General features: G+C 36.9%; 1 pseudogene; it reads left to right on the top strand.

Annotated features, from left to right (window-relative positions):
• The first annotated feature begins 10,976 nt into the window (after positions 1–10,976).
• Positions 10,977–12,108, top strand: LOC100459493 (heterogeneous nuclear ribonucleoprotein A1-like; annotated as a pseudogene).
• The last annotated feature ends 9,865 nt before the right edge of the window (positions 12,109–21,973 follow it).

Raw genomic sequence — 21,973 nt, 5'->3', positions numbered from 1 at the left:
GTGGTCCCAGTGAACTATGTCTGCTGCTGAATACAGGGGTTGAGGATAGGACCTAGTCTAAGCCAATCTATGTGTTCCATCCCTTGATCACAATAATTAGTTAGGCCAATCAGTACCAATAATCCTAAGATCTAGGACCTCTCTTTGAGTTTTTCAAGGAAGAGTACCGTCCCTTCTGTTGGACTTAGAGACATAGGGTAACCTGGAGCTATGAATGGAGCCAATGCATTAGAATAGAGCTCAGAGATGAAGACAAACAGAAGGTGAGTTCTGATAGCATTGTTTGAGCCTCAAATCCTGCCTTAAATGAAGTCCCTGGATTTTTCAGTTCGTGGGTCAATGAATTCCCCTTCTTTAATGAAACCAATTTAAGTTGGGTCTTCCATCACTGGCAATAGAAAGAGTCCAAACTGATATACATTTCAATTACACAAATGCCTTTGTGTAATGTTTTCATATTTTCGACCATTTCTATTGGGAGATAACTTGCAGAATCTGTTGAACTAGACATTGTTAGATACATATCTAGAATAAATGGAAGTAATAACATACTTTGTAAAATATGAAACGATGAAACATTACTTTGTTGCACCAGAGCGTTATTACAATCAGAACTTCACAGACACATCATTGACCACCATTGGGACCACAAGTGAATTCAACCAATCTGAGATCAGCAATGTCCAGACTGTCACATGCAGAGAGCTGTTTATTTATGTAAGCAATCAGAATTTAGTAATTAAACTGAGTAGTAGATGATGTTTCACTTTATAAGCAATATAAATCAATTTAGAAGTGAATTGCCAGAGATTAGGGACTAACAATAAAATAATAAGGTTATGCTAAAAAACCGTTTGAGTGGGAAAAAAATGGCATTTGATTTAGGTCACGAAAAAAACATAGTCTTCTATTGTCTTTATATTTGACTTTCTGTTTTAAGTCTTGATCGTTTTAATGGCACTACTGATGGATGGGAAGGGAAAGGAATATTTATTTCTAAGTGTCTGTTATCAGTTAGGAAGCTTTCTGCAGCATCAACACAACAAAAACTGGCTCAGAGGGCCAGGCCGGTGGCTCATGCCTATAATCCCAGCACTTTGGGAGGCCGAGGTGGGTGGATCACTTGAGGTCAGCAGTTCGAGACCAGCCTGGCCAACATGGTGAAACCCCTTTCTACTAAACAACAACAACAACAACAACAACAACAACAAAAATTAGCCAGGCGTGGTGGTGGGCACCTGTAATCCCAGCTACTCAGGAGGCTGCGGCAGGAGAATTGTTTAAACCCAGGAGGCGGAGGTTGCAGTGAGCCGAGATTGTGCCACTGCACTCCAGCCTGGACAACAAAAGCAAAGCTCCAGCTTGGGGAAAAAAAAAAACAAAAAAACCTGGCTCAGAGAAAAAGGGAGTTTACTGAATCACATAACTAGAAAGACTAGAGAGTAAACTTTAGGGTTAGTCTGGGCCAAAGGTTTATAATATTATCATCAGGGTCATTGCTCCTTTTTTTTAAAACATTCAGTTCCCTTGGTTGTACTCTCCTTCTTGCACTGACTTTTTATTTAGGCTGGTTTTCCATATGGTAGCAAGGTGGCTACCCGCAGCTCGTAGGGCTAAATGCTTTCTCATTTGCACTGGGGACAAGAAGGGGTTCCTTTCCTTCCAACCATAAAACCAAATTCTTAAGCTTCCCACTGACTGGACTTTCTCGCCTCTGAAAAAAATTAGTATGGCTAAGGAAGTCACAGTAATTTTAGACCTGGGAAATGGGCCCATCTAAACCAATAACAGCCAGGCCTAGACTAGTGAGAACCCACCTCTAGAGTTAGGGGAGAACAGCCACATGGTTTCTATCCAAAGTAAGAGGGTAAAATGGATGTTGTGTGTGTAACCACAATATTTTTTACTCTTATGTGCCAGACTGAAGCTAAACAACAGGATGGATTCGCTGAGCACTTTCCTTGGCTGCCAATCTATACAGAGTTTTCGCTGGAAAAGTACCTTGATGAAGAAAGTTATTCAGGGATAGATCATGTGAGGGTTGTGTTCCTTAAGCGTCGCATAATTCCAGCCTAATTTTCCCACAGGCCTAAATGGAAACTAGGGAAGGATGGATTCTCATAGCACATGCATCTACTATAATTTTTGTCTATTTTCACTTTAATAGTTGTTTTATGTTTTTTTCAAGATTATTTCTAATATTTCATAGCATACTTTCTTCAAAATGTACAGCCCAGTGTGTCAGGGTGTTTGGTCTTATTTTAGCATGTCTAGCTTCTATTCCAAAGATACTGATTTTCAGGACCATTTTCTCAGCAGCATCATTTGGACCACCTTCAAACAAAAAATGCTCACATGGTATTACTACTGGATACTAAAAATACTTTAAATTGTAATAGCAGTGATTTTTTAAATGAAGGCAAAAATAGTTACAGTTACAAAGTGCACAATTTTGGTGCCCTGGGTCATTTACCCTAAGCCCATTTCTCATCTCCAGTGGCAGTGGACAGTACAACATAATAAAAAAATACACATTTGATCTCTGCCTCTGGTTCCTATCACAGAGCTCCTGAAAGTAATTTCGTGAACAATAGTTTTGCTAAATGAATATCTTTTCTCTAATATTTGGTCCTTGACCCTGCTTTCTAACACAGAGCTCTTAATACCTTGGAATTTTCTGGGTGATGGGAATGTGTTTTGTTCTAATGAGGCAAACGTTGGTGGGCTCCTGGGTGGAGGCTGGTCATCAGAAAGACCAAACCAGAATTAGAAGCTTGAATCTTTCAACCCCAGCCCCCATCCTCTGGGCAGGAAACAGGGGCTAGAAACTGAGTTAATAACCAATCATCCCTACATATTAAAGCCTGCATAAAAATCTCTAAACTACAGGATTTGGGGAGCTTCAGGGTAGGTGACCATGTGGAGGTCCTGGGAGGGTGGTGTGCCCTCAGCGGGCATAGAAGCTCTGTACTCCTTCTCCATCCCTTGCCCTATGCATCCCTTCCATCTGATTGTTCCTGAGTTGTGTCTTCTATAATCAACCAGTAATCTAGTAAGTAAACTTTTTTCCTGTGTTTTGTGCGCTAGTCTAGCAAACGATTCACCTAGGGAGGGGTTGTGGAGAGCCTGATTTATAGTTGGCTGGTCAGAACCATGAGTGACAACCTGGACTTGGGATTGGCATCTGAATTGGGAGCAATCTTGTGGGATTAAATCCTTACCTGTGAAATCTGATGCTAACTCTGATTAGTGTCCGAATTGAATTGAATTCTAGGATACCTGGTTGGTGTCTGCGGAGAATTGGAGAATTACTTGGTGTGGGAAACTTTACACACAGGTGCACACACACACACACACACACAGTATCAGAAGGGAAGTATTGAGAGTGCAAATAAAAAAAACAGTGAGTTTTTTCTACACAGACAGTCTCACATCAAACATTACCATGGGTCTTTTCATTTTCTGCCCCGGGGCCTTCTTTGAAATCTGAAGCCACAGGTACCACTTGGCCCATAGGCAAACAAAGCCAGGAAGTGTAGTAGGTGTTCAATCAATACATGCTGAATGATTGAATGGTAGAATATAACAGATTACCATTAAACTGCCTTGTCAGTAGATGAGCACAGCAAGGGGCACATATATTTGGAACCTGAATTACTTGGGACATAACAGTACTGTCCAGTAGAGCTTTCTGCATATCAGTGCTGTGTAATACAATAGCCACTACCCACAGGTAGCTATTTAGCACTTGAAAAGTAGCTGGTATGAGTAGCTGGTAAATAACCAATTTTTAAATTGAATTTTGTTTTAATCAATTTGTAGTTAAAGAGCCAAGTGTGTCTAATGGCTACCATTTTAGATAGCATAGGATAGGACACGCCAACTGCTGTCACAAAAGTCCTCTTACTCCTTGCCACACTTAGCCTAAAAAGTATTTATTTAGTAACGGTTTGTGGGTGCACAAAATTATTAGCCTACCTGGGAAACCCATGTGGGTTGGAGCAGCCCCAAAACTATACTGCAAGCTTTTTTTTCTTCTCAAAGTCAAGGTCTAGCAAAAACAGGCAGGTGGAATCAAGAAGTTGTTCCTTGTGTGGAACTCCTTGGCTTGTGTTTATGATGAGGTTTGAACACAGACTTTCACTGCTGTGTTTCTCTGTGTTAGCACAGACAGGTAGAGGAGAATGTGATTTAGAAATGCATGTCACAGTTTAAATCTAGCCCATTCAGATTCATCTACATTTAAATAAGAAAAAAGTGCTGCTTTTAAACAACAATTCATGTCTAGGAAAACATCTTTGAATCCTCTAATTTATTATTTGAAAAAGTCCCTTTCACTAGGAAGAAAAAGAAATATATGTTTTATGTAATTGTCAGTGTGCAGGTTGCAAAGACTGAACCTCTGGTTTCAAAGAAGTTTCTAAACTTGGTAAGCCCTGCTTCCCACCACTAAAATAAAAAATGCTTTATGTGCACACACCTTGCTCTGTATGGTTTAACAGATAGGTCACAGGCGGGCGTCAGGTGCTCAGGGGTTCTATTCTCAGCTCTCTCACTGACTCAGCCTTTGACCTCAGAAAAGCTGGGTTAGATTTAGACCAAAGGCTCCATGGTGCACAGTTGGAATGTGTGCATCCTATGGGTTTTGCTCCTTTTCTGGAAACTCACAGCAGCACTTTTGATTCTGCTTTGATGTAACGGGTCAGGGTACAGCCATACACCATCTTGACCAGTTCCCCAGGCTTTCCAGGGACTACCTTCCCCTTTCTTCTCTTCCACATTTCTCTCTCTTCCACATTTCTCTCTCTCCCCACGCTACGTTTCCATGATGACTGTGGCATCATTTTAGATCTTGGGGTCACTGATAAATGCAGGCAGGTGAGCCTCATATATAGTCTTATTACTTAAACCTGCTTAAAGCAGTTGAGCACATTGGTGGTTTGTTTGTTTGTTTGTTTGTTTGAAGCAGAGGATTTGATCCCTGCACAACTGCAGTTGCCCCAAGAGCACAATGACACTTTATGTTCCAGACCCAAATCGTCAGTTTCACTGCACTCCCCACAGTCCCTCAGACCTAGATTCCAACTTGCATCTATGTATCAAGGCTTCCTCTCCTGGGACCCCTTGTGGATGAAATCTGCTATAGGTTCCAAGCTTGCAGGTTTAGTTGTTACGGCTCTTTAGAGGTCCTAGGGAACTGGAAAAAAAAAAAAAAAAAAGCAAAGGCCAGTGTGGCTGACAGCTACTGGGGAGATTCTGCCATCCTTGTGCAGTCCGAGAACAACATGATACCTCAAGCTGATTTCCAAGGGCACATTTTTTAGATTTAGATTTTATGACTATGGCTTTTACTCTGGGTGAAATGAGTTGTTACCGGAGGATTTTGAGCAGAGGAATGACAAATTAGACTTAACTTTTAAAGGCTCCCTCTGACTGCTGGATTTGGATCTCTGAATATTACTCAACCTTGCATTTTCCATTGCTGTGTTCCTGGCAATAAACTTTATGCTTGCTCTGCCTGCTGGGTTCGCTTCCGCTCCCTCACAACCTACAACAGGCTCTGCTCTTCCATCTCTGCTTCTAGACTCTACCTTAGTTAGAGAGGCAGCTCTACCTCCTGACCCAAGCATCACTCTTCCTGGCCATGCTGCTGCAGTGAACAGAGCCAATGTAGCTGATTCCTTATCATCAACAATGTGTTAATACTTTATCATCTGAAATCAGTATTGAGCTCTGTATTTATTGAACTTAGCAAGGAATTTTCACCTTTTTCTTAGAGATCCCCAGGTCAGGATGACCCAAATCTGTAAGTGCTCCCTCTCCCACACTGGCACCTTGATCCCTGCTGATCTTGTTGTCTCTGCTTCTCACCTTTAAATCTGTTGCTTCATAAGAATGTTCCCACACTTTTCTGTATGTGAACCACTGCCTTTTCATTATCACTTTAAAAAAAAAGAAAAAAGCTGAGCTAATTTATTATTGAAAATTAACTTTTTGATAAAATTATGGAAAACCTGGACAATAAATACTGACTTAAATAGGAAAAATATTTGCAAATATCTATAACCCTACTAATACAAATATATTTTCTAAAATTATATGCATATATATGTATAGTTTGTTTTACAAAATTACACTATATACCTATAGTTGCATTCTACTCTTTTCACCTTATAGTATATAGCATTTTCCAATCTTGCTAAATGATTTTTAGTAGCTGCATAGTACAGTGTGGCTGTATCATTATGTAATCTCCTACTTAAGTAATTTGACTGTTTGCAGGTTTTTGATATTATAACCATGTTATTGCAAATGTTGTATATGTGAATTTCTGAATAGCTCTCTGACAATTTTATTGAATTAAATTCCCAGAAATAGAATTATTGGGTCAGACCGCGTGCGGTGGCTTACGCCTGTAATCCTAGCACTTTGGGAGACCGAGGCGGGTGGGTCACTTGAGGTCAAGACTTCAAGACCAGCCTGGCCAACATGGTGAAACCCCATCTCTACTAAAAATACAAAAATTACCCAGGTGCGTTGGTGGGCACTTGCAGTTCCAGCTACTCAGGAGGCTGAGGCAGGAGAATCGCTTGAACCTGGGAGGTGGAGGTTTCAGTGAGCTGAGATCATGCCACTGCACTCCAGCCTGAGCAACAGAGCAAGACTCTGTCTCAAAAAAAAAAAAGAATTATTGGGTCAGAGGGTAAAAACATATTAAAGGCAGACTGAGACTCTCTAAATAAAGACTTCAAATCCTGGTGGCAGTGAAAAGAGTCACAAGAGCATGGTCCAGTCCCCTCATGATCCCTGGCCATGGGCAAGATATAAAGTTGGGGTGGATTCTAGAAGCCTCTGTGTAAGGAAGGGGTTTAATAATTTAAACTGATTTCTAAAGACCTGCACCTGCGAGAGCATATTAATCAAAGTTGATGAAGTAGCTTCAGCTCTCAGGAACAGCAGATGGGTAAAGACATCTGGCTTCACACCACTGCTGGCTTCAGTTGTTAAGAACTTGAGTTCTTTCAAATGAGCAATGGGCATCAGGCGAAAATGTAATCATCTTCACTCTTTCTCTCAGTCCATGCAGTGAGACACCAATTGACCTTGCTCTGATTGCTAATTAAATTTTGAGATTATACTAAATCTGAAGAGCAGCTATTCAATGGAAATGAGAAACCTGCAAAGCATTAGTACTATTTAGATTGGGAATGGGTGGGAACAGCAAATTGCTCAGGTACTTGCAATATTAGCAAATCAAGGAGAGTAGGATTTTATGTAGACTCATAACAGCAGAGAACCACAGGGTAATTTTTTTCTTGAATTTTGTGCAACAATCACCCTCTGAACAATTACTCTCCCACCACTGTATATTGATTCTCAAAATATACCTGTGGTATAAATCAAAATACTTGCCTCTTTTGCAGAATAAGGCAAGGCAGACAAACAGATTATTTTATTTGTCTCAAATCACTTATTTGGGCTAAATTCATTTCCTTCAACTTTTATTTGAATGCCTCGTCTGAGCCAGGCATTGTGCTGTGTTACAGACTTACAAAGATCATGAAGACAGATTCTCTGACGTTGAGGAAGGCGAAGTATAATCATGGAAGCAATAATTCTGATAATGTGTTCGAGTATACTCAGGGAAGAATAAAAGCTGCAATATATTGAGAAGGAAGTAAACTAAACCAAGCCTGAAGTTAACATTTGTTTAGGCAAAAACTACAAATGCACCAGGAATCTGATATCTGGAAAAATGACATAAATATGGCAAACACGTAAATTCATTCTCCACTATAGAACCCTAGAGATGAGATGCATTTACATCCAAATCAAAATTTATAAAGATTAATAACTACTCTTTAGATCTTTTTCCAATGCAATAATTGCTCTTCATAAAAGCTCACTGTAAGCAATTTCCATATCAATGAAAAATCAGTGCCTTTGTTTGCATAACTGGAGAATGCCACGTTATACATGATGCTGGCTCAAGAAAGAAAGATTCAAATAAGCAGATCTGTTTACAATTACAAATGCTAATTAAGGGAAATAGTCAACCCTAGATAATTCAGTGATAGACTACAGAGTTTGGGGATCATTTAGACACTTTCTTTTTCTCCTCTTTTTTTCCCCCTCCTACTGGATGGGCTTTCCCTATTTGCCACTTACTAGTACTCTCTCCTGGGCCTGTAGAGAGGCAGAAAGTTGAGGTCCAACATCAGTTTTGCAACTCCATAGCAGTTCTGATGAAAGAGTTTGGTAGGAAGCAATATTGAATAACATATAATAGTATAAATAATGTCTGGAAATTTTCGAGGAATTCTAATTGTCTTTGATACTTCCAAGCCTTTTAACTCAAAGAATGAAAAATTAGCTATCACTGTCATTAAATATGCATAAGTTCAAGCTTTCCAAATTTTTACGTGTCCAATCACCATTTAAACATAAGCTGCTTCTCTTATATTTTTAGAGACATCCAGACAGTCCACGGCCCATGCTTCACTTTAGGAAATTGAATGAATGTCACTGTAACAGGACATGTCCATGCAGTAATGGTCTCCCTGCTGCTAGATAACATCTGAAGCAAATCCACTAATGAGAAATAAATGGGGAAACAAAGCAGAGTGTATTTCCAGAGCCAGAAACACTGACCCTTTCAAGGCACTCGATCATTCTGACTTTGTTTCTATTTATCAGGAAGTGAGTGTTGAAGAATGAATCATGTTAGTTCAATAGATGCTGGCAGGATCAATAGATACTTTTGCATCATATTCTTACTTGATGCTTGCTGCCAGAGAGGCTGCCTTATAAAGCAGAACCATGGCCAGAACAGCACTCCTGCCACCGAGAAGCAGTCTGCTCTGGCTGGATCAACTATTTTACATTCTAGATCAATTTTTATTCATCTTCATTTCTGATCCTATCTCTGGTTATAGAAACAAGGCTCAGCAATTTAGGATCACCTAGCCAGCAGAATCAGCTGTCACTATACTAGTAGGAAAGTTTCATATATAAGCTGACACTTTACTCCTTCAAAGAAATGATTCCTATTGTGCTTTATCAAAGAGTGAGTGACTCTGTTTATGCATTAATTGCCAGGACTTAATGCACTGTGACTCAAGTGTTCATCTCTACCCCATTGAGTCATTGACTTCATGCTGATTGGAGGTCCATCCAAGAAAACTAAATTATTGCTTCACTATCATTTTGTTAAGTAAAATTTGGAGTGTATTCTTCCCACTTCATTCACTTTGCAATCTTAGTAAAAAGGAAAGAAATGCATTTCCTTTTCCCCTACATTGTTGAGCTCTGGCTTTAGAATAGACCTACAGCCTTGTAACGTAACTTCAAATATCTCAAACATACACCTACAACCTTGTCATATAACTTCAAATATCTCAAACACACAAAGCACAAACACTCCCCATATCTTAGGGGTTGAGGAGAGAGAAAGACTTCAAAAGAAGTACTTAGAGCAAACATTTATGTTTAGCTGGCTCACTAGGTGTTCCTATTTCCTTTCTCCATGCCACTTTCTACTGGGCAGTCAGTATTTACCTTGTTCAGCCTCCTTGAAGCCAGATGCGGCCATGTGACACAGTAGCAGCCAATGAACTCTAAAGGGAAGTGTACTGGGGGTTTCTGGGGAGGCTTTTGATTTCCTCATAAAATGGACAGACATGGCTGTCATAGCTCCCTTTCCTCTTCTTCCTGCCTTGCACTTGAGTCTAGTACCTGGAGCTGCGGAAGCCTTCTTGTGAGCATGCAGTGACAAACTGACACTGAAGAATGGCTGAGTGGGAGAAGTTTGATCTTTTAATAACATTCTTGAGTCCCTGCACCAGCCATGGACTATCTATGGTCTATGAGAAAAAAATGAACCACAATTTGCTACCTACCTTCATGGAGCTCACAGTCTAGCAGGAGAGATAAACTGTAACAAAGTTTACCTCAGAGAATACAATAAGACACACTGTAATAAATTCTAATATTAGGTAAGCAGTTGATACAATGAGAGTTCATAGGAGTAGCAGCTTATTCAGACTTTTCCATTGAGGGAAGATTTCCTGGAAGAATTGAGACCTAAATAGGAGTTCATTTGGCAAAATATTTGGGGAAGATAATTCTAAGCAGAAAGCAACATGTACAAAGGCCTAGAAGAGAGAAGGCATGATATCTTTGGGAAACAACCATAAAGATATCAGTATGTATGGAGCATAGAATGGAGTTGAATGAGATGAGGCTCAAGAGGTAAGTACAGCTTATTATCATGGGTCTTGAAAGCTTATACAATGCAAAATCAATCAAGGACCTTCAACAGTGAAGTGATAGAATCAAACGTGCCACACTGGCTGCAGCTGGGGAGAATGAATTGGAAGGGGAGAGTCTGCAGGCAAGGAAACCAGTCAGAGCTATGCTGTCCAATATCATAGCCACCAGCCACATGTGGCTACTGAGCTCTTCAAATGTGGCTGGTATGAACTGAGATGATTTAAAGTGGAAAATGCACATTGGATGTCAGAGACTTAGTGTAAAAATAACAATGTAAAATATATCATTCATTTATATATATCCATAATTGTACAGTGATTACATGTTGCAATGTATTTTGCATATATTGGGGTTTGCACATGTTGAGTTTTGCATATATTGCATATATTGGGTTATTTTGCATATATTGGGTTAAATAAAATATATTTTAAAAACTAATTTTATCTCTTATGTTTATGTTTTTTAATGTGGCTATTAGAAAATTTCAAATTACATACATGGTTTGTGTTGTGACTGACATTATATTTCTATTGAATGATGGGTTACTTTGGCAATCTATGTAAGATGATAAAGGCTTTAGTTAAGTTAAATGCAATTTGAGTGAAGTGGACTTACTTGAGGGCTATAAAGAATGAGGATAGTGCCTTTCTGCCCATAGATGCCACTGAAGAAGCATCGTTAAATTCTCTCTTCTGCCTGCCATTATGTCTAAGTCAGAGTCTCCTAAAGAACCCAAAGAGCTGAGGAAGCTCTTCTTTGGAGGGTTGAGCTTTGAAACAACCGATAAGAGCCTGAGGAGCCATTTTGAGCAATGGGGAACACTCACGGACTGTGTGGTAATGAGAGATTCAAACACCAAGTGCTCCAGGGGCTTTGGGTTCACCACATATGCCACTGTGGAGGAGGTGGATGCAGCCAAGAATGCAAGGCCACGCAAGGTGGATGGAAGAGTTGTGGAACCAAAGAGAGCTGTCTCAAGAGAAGATTCTCAAAGACCAGGTGCCCACTTAAAAAGATATTTGTTGGTAGCATTAAAGAAGACACTGAAGAACATCACCTAAGAGATTATCTTGAACAGTATGGGAAAATTGCAGTGATTGAAATCATGACTGACCGAGGCAGTGGCAAGAAAAGGGGCTTTGCCTTTGTAACCTTTGATGACCATGACTCTGTGGATAAGACTGTCATTCAGAAATAGAACACTGTGAATGGCCACAACTGTGAAGCTAGGAAAGCCCAAAGCAAGAGATGGCTAGTGCTTCCTCCTGCCAGAGGTTGAAGTGGATCTGGAAACTTTGGCGTTGGTCACGGAGGTGGTTTCGGTGGAAATGACAACTTTGGTTGTGGAGGAAACTTCAGTGATCATGGTGGCTTTGGTGGCAGCCATGGTGGTGGTGGATATGGTGGCAGTGGGGATGGCTATAACAGATTTGGTAATGATGGAAGCAATTTTAGAGGTGGTGGAAGCTACGATGATTTTGGCAGTTACAACAATCAGTCTTCAAATTTTGGACCCATGAAGGGAGGAAACTTTGGAGGCAGAAGCTCTAGCCACTGCAGTGGTGGAGGCCAATACTTTGCCCAACCAGGAAACCAAGGTGGCTATGGCAGTTCCAGTAGCAGCAGTAGCTATGGCAGTGGCAGAAGATTTTAATTGGGAAACAAAGCTTAGCAGGAGAGGAGAGCCAGAGAAGTGACAGGGAAGCTACAGGTTACAACAGATTTGTGAACTCAGCCAAGCACAGTGGTGGCAGGGCCTAGCTGCTACAAAGAAGACATGTTTTAGACAAATACTCATGTGTGTGGGCAAAACACTCAGGGATTGTATTTGTGACTAATTGTATAATGGGTTATTTCAGTTTCTGTTCTGTGGAAAGTATAAAGCATTCCAACAAAGGGTTTTAATGTAAATTTTTTTTTTTTGCACCCAGGCTGTTGATTGCTAAATGTAATAGTCTGATCGTGACACTGAATAAATGTCTTTTAAAAAAAAGAATGAGTATAGTTAGGTTATGTTGATGGTTGCATGAGAAGAGAGAGTGAGTAAAAAGAGTAAGGATGGCTCCCAGGTGTCTGGGTTGGGCAGCTGAGTGGATATCGGTGATCTCCAATAATAAAACAAGAAAGCAGCAGGAGGAGTGGGTTTGAGAGGAAGTTATTGAGCTCAGTTTTGGATAATTGAGTTTGAAGTCCTCAACACTCAGTTTGAAAAATTGGATAGGCAGGTGTGCATATGTATCTAAAGCTCAGGAGACAGAGTTGGTGAATTTACATATACAGACATCATCAGACTGCAAGTGGTATTTAAAGCCTTGAGTACAATTGAGAGTACCCAGAGAGAGTATGCTGTAGTGGAAGAGGACTGAAGAACAACCATAATAAATATATAGACTTCATAGCTATTAAGCAAATACCAACATTTACTCTAAGGTAGTGTTTTCCATATTGTGTTTTCCAGAACAGTAGTCTCACAAGATATTCCTAAGAAGAAATCTTTCTGTGACTGAGAAGAATATTGCCCACTAGAGATTACAATACACACTAACATATTCACATAGTTACAGTTCTGAGAAGTCCTATAGTGAAGAAACCTCTTTAACCAAGCATTTTAAAAATCACATACAACTACAGAAACCTTTCTTCTCCAATGATACTGGTTAATTTCTTAGGAAATATACTCAAGGAACACACTTGAGAAGTGTTTTTTCTATGGTAATCCAATTCATTAGTGGGGCAAAAATCAAATAGAATTATATTAAATATATGGCCTTTAGGGCAGATTTATAAAGAAATTACTTTGTCATTTCTGTCAAATAGATATATTTTCCATGTCTAGTTTCCTCTATGCAAGCTTAAGCATATTTTGGGGCATTTCAGTGCTTTCTAGAATTTTAAATGATTGGATTAAAATAAATAGCTGATTTTCTATGAGTAACTTACTAAGAATGCTAAAGAACTATTGTAAGTTCATAACAATAAATAATTCTTGTTTTAAGTTTGAATACGGGGTATCTAATGGTCTAATAAAAGATTATCTCATGGAAACAAAGTTTGAAGGCCAAAAATAATTTTTCCAAGGCATCCATTAAAATTTAGAAGAGTCACAAAGTTAGGTGGGTTTTTTGTTTTTTATAAACTGCTTATTCAGTTGAAAAATGTACAAGCTACCATAATTTACATTACTTATGGTGCCTTTGGTGTGTTAATTCAAAAAGTGAGTTAGGTGATAAGACACCTTATAAGACGCAGCAGATGGCATAATAATTTCCCTTGCTTAGCAACTAATACGTTATCCGCTATGGGCAATGTCTAGATTTCTATGCTAATGTAGAGTACTAGAGCATTTAACAATAGGAAGCCCCAACTTCTACAGTCAAGAGACCAGGTATAAGAGGCAGGTGTTACAAAATAGTAACGGGCCACATCTAAACAAAAGGATTCAGACTAAAATTTTAAGTTTTCTTTAGATTTAAGGTATCTTGAAATGCCATAGTTTTTAAAGCCACTTTAGAACCTGAGTCACGTTATCAGTTTGTACTTACACAGTCTATTTTACAGAAGAGGCTAAATAAGTTGGATCTTACTTTTCCTCAGAAAATTTCCACATGCTAGTTGAGGAGTTATGGGAGAAAGGATGACATAATGGGAAAAGCACTGGACAACAAATATCTGCTTCTCGAACTCACTAGCTGATTGATCTTTACTAGATACTTAATCTCACATAGCCTCTACTTCCACATTAGTAAATCAATAGAATTAGCAGCTCTACCAACTTCACAGGGTTGTTGTCAAGACCAAAAGCAAAGAACAGATTTTACTAGAATGTAAGCTCCATGAAGGCAGATATTTTTGTCTTTTTTGGTTCACTGCTGTGCCCCTAAAACCTAGAAGAGTACCTGGCACATAGTAATCACTCAGTGAATGCTATAAAAATGAATATTATAAATATGTAATATATTATACGCAAGGTATTATTATTATTATTCGCTAAACCGAAGAAGACAAACAAAGTAGAGAGTGATTCGCTCAAGTTATTTACTAAGTCAGAAAGAATTTAAGACTGGATTTCAGAGCAGATCTCTTGACTTTTTATCAATTTGGTCATTCAACAAAATTTTGACAGTATGTGCCATAGAGCATACTATATGCCAGGCATGGTACAGATGCTGGATATACAGTGGTAAAAAATATATACATAAGAGTCAAACGTGGGATATAGACATTAAACAAATAAACACGAAAATAAATGCACAGAAATGAATTGTGATAAGAAAGGAGAAAGGGATAAGAACCTCTGAGGCAAAAACAACAGGATAAAGTTTCCTTAACTTACATCTAGACTAAATGTTTAAGCTAAAATTTACCCAAAAAACTGTTCACTCTTTTGATAAGACACGTATTTTTAGAGAGTGTTCACTTGTTTTTATACATTTCAGTATTTCCAGCTATTTCATATCAGTATTTCCACCAAATTATGAGAAACTTAACAATATCATCTAGAATTAACCATCCAAGACAGATCTATTAAAATAAAAAATTAGAAAAACAATGACAGCATTAATCACTCACCCTTGTTATTTTAGTTCTTACAGCTAGACGCTTAATGGTGTTTGCTGACCTTAATATTAAAATTGGGCCATCAATTTCAAAACATAACTTCAAAATTATCTACTGTAGTTAAGTTAGGTTTACACTGTGCTTTACTTTTAGTAGGCAGTGAAAGGGTTTTGTTGTGCTAAATTTTCTTCTTTAGGATGTTGAGGGTTAAAACTATGGTATACCTAAATATTATCTTCCCATGGTAACACATATTTGTTAAATTATTACCTTTCTCATTGAAAAAAGATTTCTTCCAAGCTAAAGACACATAATGAAGGCTATGATTTATTATTTATTTGAATTCTCAGTGAATCCATTAAGATGACTTGACAAGTCTACCTGCTTTTAATGATTAATTTGGGCCTTTAATCTATCCAAAATTGCTTTTTACCTTGCAAGGCAATATCAGAAGAGCAAGAGTTGAAATCAACCCTTTCTTTTTAAATTAACACAAAGAATGAGAACATTGTATTTTAAATTAAGGAACAACTGTTGGTAAATATGCTTTTCTAGCCTGAGATGACTGACAGCTAGAATTTTAAGGTCAGGTATTGCCAATTGATAACTTTTTTAAACTTTAAAAAATAATAATAAAGGCAGATGCGTTTTGCTCAAGAATTTAAAAAGAAAAGATAAATTTATATAACAACTACTGGAGATAGAAAAAAATGAATTTAAACACTATTTAGAAAAAAGTGTGATGGATTTTCTTTTAATCTCTTTTAAAGTGGTAAGCCTTCAAAAGCTTTCTGTTTATAAATTAATTTGTTATCCTAAGGAAGGGTAGCTTATAGACTTAACTTTTCCCTAGAATTATGAATTTATTTTTAAATCAACTTTACTGAGGTATAGTTTACCTAAAATAAAATGTATTCACTTCACGCATACAGCCAGCTCTTCTATAACTTAGCTAGTATTTCTAGAACTTACAGTGCTATTCAAATCCACACAATTAAAAAAAAAGGACCCGGGAGAAAATGGGTTTAGAAAAACAAGTCAGATACTATGCCATTCACACACACACACACACACACACACACACAAAGATATTGCCTAATATTATTTAATAAAATGGTAGCATACTTGAACAACTTTAAATCAACTCTAAGAAACCTCTGTAGAACACTCTACTCAACAACAGCAGAATACCTATTCTTCTCAAGTGCATAGAGAACATTCTTTTGGATGGACCATATGCTAGACTATAGCACAAGCCTCAATCAATTCAAAAGGATTAAAATTATACAAAGTATGTACTCCACCCACCACAATTGAGTGAAATTATGAATCAATAACGAGTAAATTTAGGAAGTTAACAAATATGCAGACACTAAATAGCACACTAATATTAATAAATAATGTGTCAAATAAGAAATTACAAAGAAAACTGGAAAATACTTTGAGGTGAATGGAAATGAATATACAACCTACCAAACCTTATGGGATGCAGATAAAGCAGTGCTTGAAGAAAAACTTACAGTTTTAAACGCCTACATTAAAAAAGAAAAAATATATCAAATCAGTAACCTAACCTCCCACCTTAAGACACTAGAAAAAGCAAAGTTTTTTTTACCACTTCATGATAAAAAACACTTAACAAACTAAGAATACAAGGACAGTTCCTCAACACTTTTATAAAAGGTGTGTACAAAAACACCCAGCTAACATCATACTTAATGGTAAAAAATGTGAATGCTTTACTTATAAGACCAGAAACAAAATGAGAATGTTACCACTTAGTACTTCTATTCAATATTGTTCTGGACGTTCTGGCCAGGGTAATTAAGAAAGAAAATGAAATAAAAAGCATCCAGTTTGCAAAGGAAGACATAAAACTATGTCTAATCACATGATCTTGCATACAGAAAATCTTATGATATCTACACACACACAAAAACTATTTAAAATAATAATCAAGTTCAACAAGGTTGCTGGATATAAGCTCAATAAACAAAATCAACTCTAGTCCTACACACTACCAATGAACAACCCAAAAATGAAATTGAGGAAACAATTTTATTTACAATATGATCAAAAAGAAGAAACTACGAATAAACTTAACAAAAGTACAAGACATGTATACTGAAAACTATTACACATCATTGAAGAAAGTAAAGAAGACCTAAGTCAATGGAAAGCCATCCATGCTCATGAATAGAAAGATTTAATATTGCTAAGATGGCAATACTCCACAAATTGACCTAAAAATCCAATTCAATTCTTATTAAAACCACAGCTGGCTCTTTGCAGATGTTGATAAACTAATTCTACAATTTGTATGGAAATGTAAAAGACACAAAATAGCCAAAACAATCTTAAGATGAACAAAGAGGAATCACACTTTCTGATTTCAAAACTTACTATAAAGCTACAGTAATCAGGACAGTTTGGTAAAAACCCTCACATTTACAGTCACTTGATTTTCAACAAAGTTGCTAAGTCTGTTACAGATAGGAGTTCAAAAACAAACAAAAACAAAATTGCTAAGACAATTCAATGGAGCTTTCCACCATTATATGTTCTTTTCAACAAATAGTGCAAGGACAACTGGATATCCACATACAAAAGAATGAAGTTGGACCCCACATCATATAAATAAGTAACCAAATTAGATCAAATATCTAAATGTAAGAGCCAAAACTATAACACACTTAGAAGAAAACATAGCCTTTAATTTTCATGACTTTGGAGTAAGAAAGAGTTTCTTAGATAAGACACTGAAAACACAGGCAACAAAAGAAAAAAATAGATAAAACAGACATCACCTAAAGTAAAAAATTTTGTGTTTCAAAGACACCATCAAGAAAGTGAAAAGTCATATTAACTCTTCTAATCCATGAACAGGGGATATTTTTCCATTTATTTGTGTCTTCAGTTTCTTTCATGAATGTTTTATAGTTTTCAGTATACAGATCTTTTGCCTCCTCAGTTAAATTTCTTCCTTTTTTAATATTTTGCCATATTTGCTTTATATGAACTATTTCAAAGAAATTTATAGACATGACAATACTTAACCATGCATCTCCTAAGAATGTGATTCTATATAACCTTAATACCATTGTCCCACTTAAAATACTTCCCTAATTTAACATGAAGTCCTTATTTCAGATTTTTCCACTTGTCTCTTTTTTTTAATAGCTACTGTGTCATCCCCCAAGCAGGATTCAATCAAGATTCTCACTTTCTGGAAATACTAGTCTTGTTGTCTCATTGAGTTTTTCTTTGCAGTGTCATTAATTTAACCTCTTTTTTATGTGTGTCATTGGTGGCTTTATTTATTTATTTCTGTAGGTTTTTGGGGAACAGGTGATATTTGGTTACTCAGTTAAATTTATTTCTAAGTAATATTTTTATGCCATTGTGAATGAGAATGTTTTCTTGATTTTTTTCACATAGTTCATTGTGAGTATACAAAAATGCTGCTAATTTTTTAAGGTTGATTTTGTATCTGCAACTTTACTGAATTTATTTCTTACTTCTAACAGTTTTTTGGTGGTGTCTTTAGGGCTTTCTGTAAGATCATGTCATCTGCAAACAGAGACAATTTTACTTCCTTTATGATTTAGATGTCTTTTATTTCTTTTTCTTATTTATTTGCCCTGGCTAGGATTTCCACTACTATGTTCAATAGAGGTGGCAAGAATTGGCACCTTGTTTTGTTCCTGATTTTAAAGAAGAAGCATCTAATTTTCATTATTGAGTATGATGTTTGTTATACATTGTCATATATGGTTTCTATTATGTTGAGAAACATTCTTTCTATACCTAATTTGTTGAGAGTTTTTATCATGAAAGGATGTTTTATTTTGTCAGATTCTTTTCCTGCATCTATTGAGAAGATCATATTATTTTTATCCTTCATTCTATTAATGTGTTGTACAACATTTGTTAATTTGCATATGTTGAACCATCCTTGCATCCCCAAAATAAATCCCACTTGGTCATTAAAGTAAGGTGTAGGCTCCTTTTAAATTTGTATTATTAGTATTTTGATGAGGTATATGAATTTTTAATACGCTGTTCAATTCAGGTTGCCAGTATGTTGTTGAGGACTTTTTTTATGTTGACCTAAAATTTATTTATTCAAAAAAACAGTCATTTCTAAATGAAAGGTATTTCACTAGGTTTCATGAAGACTATAGACATGGCAATGAATTGATTTATATAACGCACTTATATTAGGTAACTACAGAAATTAATACACAGTCTTTGCCTGACAGGAACTGAGTCCAAATTGATATAAGGAAACCATATTGTTTCTATTCTTGCTTAAACATAAACCTTCTATGCCTGTCATTTCTCTAAACTTCCCTTAGTTGCAGGAACACTCCTATTTTTTAGTACTTTCAATCAGCCAGTCAGTCTGGTAAACAAACCTTTGTGTGCCAGGCTGTAAAAAATATAAAGTTGAGTAAAAAGTGAAAGTGGTGGCCGCTTCTGGGGATCTTGCCTTCTTTAGGGAGTAACAGATTAATGTAAAAAGAAAGAGAAAGATACACACAGTTGCACACAAAGCTGAGGATTTTTGTATCCACATTAATTGGGGTATTTTGTCCTATAATTTTCTTGTAGTGTGCTTGTCTGACATTGATATCAGAATAATGATGGTCTCAAAAGAATGAGTTTGGAATTGCTCTTTCCTCTTCAATTTTTTGCAAGAGTTTGAGAAGGATTGGCATTAATTGCCCTTTAAATGTTTGGTAGAATTCAGCAGTTAAATCTATCAGGTCCTGGGCTTATCTTTGATGAGAGACTTTTTATTACTGTTTCAATCTCCTTACTTTTTATTGGTTTGTCCAGATTTTCTATTTCTTCATGATTCAGTGGTGGTAGGTTATATGTTTCTAGGATCTTATCAACCTGTTTCTTCTAGGTATTCAATTTGTTGGCATATAATTGTTCATAGTAGTCTCTTATTGTACTTCTGTAGTAACAGTTGTATTGTTTCTTCTTTCATTTATAATTTTATTTATTTGAGTCAACTCTCTTTTCTTTTTTACTTAGGCTTCTTAACAGTTTGTCAATTTAGTTTCTCAAAAAACCGAGTCTTACCTTCATTGATCTTTTCTATTATTTTTCTCATCTCTATTTCATTTATCTCTGCTCTGATCTTCACTATTTCCTTCTTCTGCCAATTGGGGCTGTTTAATATTTTGCCATCCAAGAAGATGCAAATAAATTGAGAAATATACCATTTCATGGACTAGAAAAATCCATATTTTTAAGGTGTCAGTTCTGAGTTAAAATATAGAGTGGATGTAAATCTAATCTCCAAAAATATTTTTTGTAGAAATTCACAAGCTGATTCTAAAAGTTATATAGAAATACATGTTAGGTGACCTAACATGACTGGAATAAAGTTTTAAAAGGAGAACAAAGTTGGAGTGCTTATATTATGTGATTTTAAGACTTACCATAAATCACAATAATCTGATCAGTGGAACAAAGTACAGAGTTAAAAAACAGAACAATACATGTACGTTTAATTTATTTGAATCAAGGTTCCAAAGATAGAGAAATAGATAGTCTTCTCAACAAATGATGCTGGGACAATTGAATATTTGTTCAATAAATAGACAAACTATACTTTGATCATTATACCATGCTAAAAATTTACTTGAAATGTATCTTATACCTAAAAGTAAATATTACAACTTATATACCTTCTAGAAGAAAATATAATAGAGGAAAACACAGAAGAAAATTTTTGTAACTATGGGGAAAGAAAAGATGCCTTAGAACACAGAAAGCACTAACTGTGCATGAAATTTTTAAATGGACTTTATGAAAATTACAAAATTCTGCTCCTTGAAAGATACAGCTAAGAAAGCGAAAAGTGGCCCGGCGAGCTGGCTCATGCCTGTAATCCCAGCACTTTGGGAGGCTGAGGTGGGCAGATAATCTGAGGCCAGGAGTTTAAGACCAGCCTGGTCCAACATGGTGAAACCCCGTCTCTACTAAAAATACAAAAATGAGCTGGGCATGGTGGCGGGTGCCGATGATCCCAGCTACTCGGGAGACTGAGGCAGGAGAATCTCTTGAACCTGGGAGTGGGAGGTTGCAGTGAGACGGGATTGCGCCACTGCACTCCAGAGCCAGACTCCATCTCAAAAAAAAAAAAAAAAAAGAAAGAAAGAAAGTGAAAAGTAAATTCGCAATTGGAAGAAAATATTTGTAACACGTATACATTGACAACGGACTTGAAACAAGATTACAAAAAGTATTCTTACAATTCAATAAGAAGAAAACCTAATTTTTTATTTTATTTTTTGCGCTGAATGTGTTGAATTTTATTTTGAAAAATTTGAAACCTTACACAAAAGTTAAAAAGAATAGTACAGTGAACATCCGAAAACCCTTTACCTTGATGGACCAGTTTTTTACATCTTGTTAAATTTGCTTTTGTCTTTGCTACAATAAAGGCTGTTGTTTTGGGTTTTTTATTTTTTCATACAATTTTTTTATTATACTTTAAGTTCTGGAATACATGTGCAGGATGTGCAGGTTTGTTACATAGGTATACACGTGCCATGATGGTTTGCTGCACCCATCAACCCGTCATCTACATTAGGTATTTCTCCTAATGCTATCCCTCCCCCAAACCCCTACCCCCCCAAGAGGCTCCAGTGTGTGATGTTTCCCTCCCTGTGTCCATGTGCTCTCATTGTTCAACTCCCACTTATGAGTCAGAATATGCGGTGTTTGGTTTTCTGTTCCTGTGTTAGTTTGCTAAGAATGATGGTTTCCAGCTTCATCCATGTCCCTGCAAAGGACATTGACTCATCCTTTTTTATGGCTGCATAGTATTCCATGGTGTGTATGTACCACATTTTCTTTATCCAGTCTATCATTGATAGGCATTTGGGTTGGTTCCAAGTCTTTGCTATTGTGAACAGTGCTGCAATAAGCATATGTGTATGTGTCTTTATAGTAGAATGATTTATAATCCTCTGAGTATGTATCCAGTAATGGGATTGCTGGGTCAAATGGTATTTCTGGTTCTAGATCCTTGAGGAATTGCCACACTATCTTTCACAATGGTTGAACCAATTTACACTCCCACCAACAGTGTAAAAGTGTTCCTATTTCTCCACTTCCTCTT

This window comes from Pongo abelii, chromosome 3 (genome assembly GCF_028885655.2).
Source record: "Pongo abelii isolate AG06213 chromosome 3, NHGRI_mPonAbe1-v2.0_pri, whole genome shotgun sequence".
NCBI classification, from domain to species: Eukaryota; Metazoa; Chordata; class Mammalia; order Primates; family Hominidae; genus Pongo; species Pongo abelii.
The sequence above is the reverse complement of the archived record's forward strand: the minus strand, read 5'-3'. Positions and strand labels throughout refer to the sequence as shown.